The sequence below is a fragment of the Gorilla gorilla genome, chromosome X (genome assembly GCF_029281585.2).
Source record: "Gorilla gorilla gorilla isolate KB3781 chromosome X, NHGRI_mGorGor1-v2.1_pri, whole genome shotgun sequence".
NCBI lineage: Eukaryota > Metazoa > Chordata > Mammalia > Primates > Hominidae > Gorilla > Gorilla gorilla.
In genome coordinates, this window is record NC_073247.2 from 90,104,692 (window position 1) to 90,110,691 (window position 6,000).

The following is a 6,000-nucleotide window of genomic DNA, read 5'->3' on the forward strand; positions in this document are numbered from 1 at the left end:
ATATTCTCACTTATAGGTGGGAATTGAACAATGAGATCACATGGACACAGGAAGGGGAATATCACACTCTGGGGACTGTTGTGGGGTGGGGGGAGGGGGGAGGGATAGCATCGGGAGATATACCTAATGCTAGATGACGAGTGAGTGGGTGTAGTGCACCAGCATGGCACATGTATACATATGTAACTAACCTGCACAATGTGCACCTGTACCGTAAAAGTTAAAGTATAATTAAAACAAAAAAGAAAAGATAACTTCAGTGGACTGCGGTCAGCTCTGAGTCTTGCAGAGGCTCTTAGATTCTGAGAAGAAACAGGAAAAAGGGTGTTGAAAATAACAATCACGCATTGGTCTTTAAGGGGAGTCTCTTTCTCCTTGGCTGAGACTTTTTGCCTTAACAAAGAAAAACAAACCTCAACATCTTTAATATATTCTAAAGGAAGTTTCAGTAACACGTGAGATGTGGGTTCTTGCTTGCTCTCTTTCTCTTTCTTGTGTAAAACTGGAACTGAAAACTATCCTTTTGTATTAACTAGCCAGGTCTTTCTCTCTCTCTCTCTCTCTGTCTCTCTCTCTTCTTAAATAAAGGTGCCAATTACTTTGAGAGTTATCAGAATGTTTGTGTGAGTCTTATATTGTTTAAAGGTGACTTCTTAGACTCTGTTGAGGAATCTAGATGTGCCTGTCAAATCATTTATTTATTTACTGAGGCAGAGTCTCACTTCTGTCACCCAGGCTGAAGTGCAGTGGCGTGATCATGGCTCACTGCAGCCTTGACTTCCCAGGTTCAGGTAATTTTCCCACCTCAGCCTCCAGAGTAGTTTGGATCGCAGGTGCATGCCACCATATCTGGTTTATTATTATTATTATTTTAAGTAGAGATGGGGTTTCACTATGTTGCTCAGGCTTGTCTCAAACTCCTGAGCTCAAGTGATCTGCCTGCCTCTGTCTCACAAAGTGCTGGGATTAGAGGCATGAGCCACCATGCCTGGCCCTGTCAATATATTTAAAATAAACTTTCTCAAACCTCCTCACATAAATATAAACTGCAAGGGTGCTCCAATATAGTTCAAATAGAAATCATTCATTTTTTTCTTTAGCTAAAAGAAAAACCGTGAAACATTGCTGAACTTAAAGGTCACATGTTGATCAACCCTTCCAAACGATACAAAGGTAGGTGGAGACACTCACTTCTTCATGGAGGAGACTGAAAGCTACAAAGGCATAAAATATATTTAGATCCCCTGAGATTCTCTGCTGAAAGCAATTAGAAATCAGTCACACTTTATATAAACCAGGCATTTAATTATCAGGTACAGAAGATACAAATTAGGCAAAGCAAAAAAGGAGAGTTGCGAGAACTTAATTTAGTAGCAATCCTTGTGAGGAGATTAATGAGATGTAAGGGAACATCGATCTCATTACGTTTGTGGATCCGAGGCCATAGACTTTCTAAGCAGCTTTCAATCTTGTGGATTGGATTTTGAAAACATTTTTTAACTACAGAAAGATATACTAGTAAACTTGGGACTTTTTCTGATCAAGTTGCTATCATTGTAACAAACATGAGGGATGGCCCCCATATGGAGTGTACAACAATTTACTTGGTCATAAAGTAATAAACACTTGAGTCGAGTATTTATTCATCTATTACATAAAGTAACCCCAGTGACAAGGAAGAAAGCAGTCATAATAACCAGCAGTTAAAACCCTGTGCTTGTGAACTCTACCTGCAAAAATGCCTGATAAGAGTGACATTAGCAAGATGGCAGACTAGGAATCTCCAGGCCCTCATTTCCCCATAGAAATATAAAATAAACAACTAGAAATTGGCTAAAATTATTTTATAGGAGTGCTTGAAAAAGTCAAAGATATATAGCAATAAAGTGAATGCATATTTAAAAATTGTATTAAAAACAGTAGAATATGTTGCAGCATTTTTCCTCACCCTTGTCTCCCTAACCCTCACATTCCCAGGCTCTGGCACAGTGCAGTTTGGGAGAAGCATCAGCCAAATCCTCAGATCCCTATTCCCTTTACAATTATTGGAGAAAGCAGAGCAGACTGAACTTTCTAACCTGTCTGTGGGTTGTCCAAGGGATTGGTCTCTGTGTCAGCTACTCAGAAATTAGAAAATATTTTGAGACAAATGAAAATTAAAACACAGCATACTAAAACTTATGGGAGGCAGTGAAATTAGTGATAAAAGAAACATTTATAGCTGTAAATATCTACATTAAAAGAGAGGATCTCCAGTCAATAACCCATCTTTAGATCTTTTAGAACAATAAAAACAAATTAAACCCAAAACTAACAGAAAAAAGGAATTAACAGAGACTAGAGCAGAGATAAACAAAGGGGAGACTAGGAAAACAGTAGAGAAAATCTATGAAAAGTCAACAAAATTTACAAGACTTTAGCTATACTTATGAAAAAAAGGAAGAGAGAAAACTCAAATAACTAAAATCACAAATGAAAGGGGACATTACTACTGATTTTACAGAAAAAGGATTATACAAGAGTACTATGAATAATTGTATGCCAACAAGTAGATGAGATGGACAAAATCCTCGAAAATCCTAGAAACACTCAACATACCAGGACTGAATCATGAAGAAACAAAATCTAAACAGATCTACAACTAGTAAGAAGATTGAATCAGTAATCTAAAACTTCCCAACAAAGAAAAACTTAGGACCAGATGGCTTCATGGGTGACTTCTACCAATTATGTAAGGAAGAGTTAATACCAATCTTCCTCAAACTCTTCCAAAAAATTGAAGAAAAGGGAAAGCTTCTAAACTTGTTTTATAAGGCCAACATGACTCTGCTACCAACACCAGACAAAGATGCTACAAAAAACTTCAGACAAACGTACCTTATGAATATTGATACAGAAATGTTCAAAAAAATACCAGCAAACTGAATTCAATAGTATATTAAAAGGTTTATACGACATGCCCTACTGGTATTTATCTCTGTATGCAAGGATGGTTCAGCATATGAAAATCAGTACTTTTGATACATCATATTAACAGAATGAAGCAGAAAACAGCCACATGATAGATGCAAAAAGAGTATTTGAAAAATACAACACCATTTATGACAAAAACCCCAATAAACTAGGAATTGAAGGCAACTACCTCAACATTACAAAGACCATATATGAAAAACCCACAGCTAATATTATACTGAAAGGTGAAAAACCAAAAACTTTTCCTTTAAGATCATGAAGAATGCAAATATACCTGATATCACCACTTCCATTTAACATAGTATGGAAAGTAATAGCCAGAGCAATTAGGTAAGAAAAATAAATAAAATTACCCAAATTGGAAAGGAAGAAGTAAAATTATCTCTTTTTGAAGAATACATGACCTTAAATGTAAAAATCCCTAAAGGTTCCACAAAAAACTTGTTAGAACGAAAAATAGATTAAACAAAGTTGAGGGTAGAAAATTAACATTTAAAAATCAGTTGTGGTTTTATACAATAGTAATGAACAATATGAAAAAGAAATTAAGAAAAATTCCATTTACAATAGCACGCAAAAGTATAAAATACTTAGAAATAAAGTTAACCAAGGAGACAAAAGACTTGCATATTGACAACTACAAAATGTTGCTGAAATAAATTAAAGAAGACACAAATGAATGGAAGATATCCTGTGTTCACAGGTTGAAAGGTTTAATACTTTTATGATTTCAGTACTACCCAAAGCAATCCATAGATTCAATGCAATCTCTATCAGAATCCCAAAAACATTGTTTTTAGGATTAGCAAAATCCGTCCTAAAATTCATATGAATCTGAAGGCACCACCAATAGTAAAAATACTCTACAAGACCAAAGTTACATGTTTCACAGTTCCTGATTTAAAAACATACTACATAGCTATAGTAATGAAAACAGTACGGTATAGCATAAAGGCAGACATATAGCTCAATGAAAAAGAATCGATATCTGAGATGTAAACCCTCACATATAAGGTCAAATGATTTTCTGGTTACGTATATATATGATGCTAAGGTGCTATTTATAAGGGTGCTAACTTTATTCAGTGGGTAAAGAACAGTCTTTTCAATATAGGACATTGGCAAAACTAAATATTCATACAGAAAAGAATGAAGTTGACCCTTACCTTATGCCATATACCAAAGTTAACTAAAAACGGATAAAAAACTGAAAGATAATAACTAAAATTATAACAATCTTATAAGAGAACATGGAGAAAAAGGTGGATGGTATTAGATTTGGCAATAATTTTGGGGGGATATGACATAAAAAATACAAGCAGCATAAGAAAAAATAGATTAAACCATATCAAAGTTAAAAAAACTTTTTTTGCAAGAAGGACATTATTAGCTGAGTGAAAAGGCAATCCATAAAATTGGAGAAAATATTTGCAAATCATATATCTGATAAGGGGTTAATATCCAGAATACAAAAAGAGCTTTTACAAGTCAAACACTAAAACAAACAACTTGATTTTTAAAATGGGAAAACAGCTTGAATAGACATATCTCAAAAGAAGATGTACAAGCCACCAATAAACACATGAGAAGATGCTCAACATCACTAATCATTAGGGAAATGAAAATTGAAACCATGATGTGATACCACTTCACACTTATTAGGATGGTTATTGTAAGACAACAACAGCAACAAACCCCAGAAAATAATAGGTGTTGGTGAGCATGTGGAAAAATTGAAAGCCCTGTGCACCACTGGTGGGAATGTAAAATGGTACGTTAAGAATCATATATTCAGCAATTTCATTCTGGTATATCTCCAAAATAATTGAAAGCAGTGGCTTGAACGAATATTTGTGCACACATGTTCACAGCAGCTTTAACAATAGCCAAGTGGTAAAATGAACCCAAGTGTCCTCTGATGAATGAATAGATAAACAGCATGTGGTATATGCATGCAATGGAATATTATTTGGCCTTAGAAATGAAGGAAATTCTGATGCATGGGTGGACCTTGAAGACATTTTGATAAGCGAAATAAACCAGTAACAAAAGAACAAATCTTGTATGATTTGAGTTTTATGAGTTACCTAGGGTAGTAAAATACATAGAGAGAAATACTGAAGTGGTGGTCACCAGAAGCTGGGGTAAGGTAGAAATGGGGAATAATTTTTAATTGGTATGGAGTTTCACTTTGGGAACATAAAAAAGTTGTGAAGATGGATGATGGTTGCACAACAGTGTGAATGTATTTAATACCACTGAATTCTACACATAAAATGGTTAAAATGGTAAATTTTCTCTCATGTATGTTTTACTAATATATATATATTTAAATCAACAAAATAATTCATTTTTAATTATACTTTAAGTTCTGGGATACATGTGCAGAACGTGCAGGTTTGTTACATAGGTATACACATGCCATGGTGGTTTGCTGCACCCATCAACTCGTCATCTACATTAGGTATTTCTCCTAATGCTGTCCTTCCCTTAACGGGCTCCAGTGTGTGATGTTCCCCTCCCTGTGTCCATGTGTTCTCATTGTTCAACTCCCACTTATGAGTGAGAGCATGCAGTGTTTGGTTTTCTGTTCCTGTGTTAGTTTGCTGAGAATGATGGTTTCCAGCTTAGTCCATGTCCCTGCAAAGGACATGAACTCATCCTTTTTTATGGCTGCATAGTATTCCATGGTGTATATGTGCCACATTTTCTTTATCCAGTCTATCATTGCTGGACATTTGGGTTGGTTCCATGTCTTTGCTATTGTGAATAGTGCTGCAATAAACATACATGTGCATGTGTCTTTATAGTAGAATGATTTATAATCCTTTGGGCATATACCCAGTAATGGCATTGCTGAGTCAAATGTTATATCTGGTTCTAGATCCTTGAGGAATTGCCACACTGTCTTCCACAATGGTTGAACTAATTTACACTCCCACCAACAGTGTAAAAGCATTCCTATTTCTCCACATCCTCTCCAGCATCTGTTGTTTCAATTATAGGTATGATTAAGAGATTCAGATT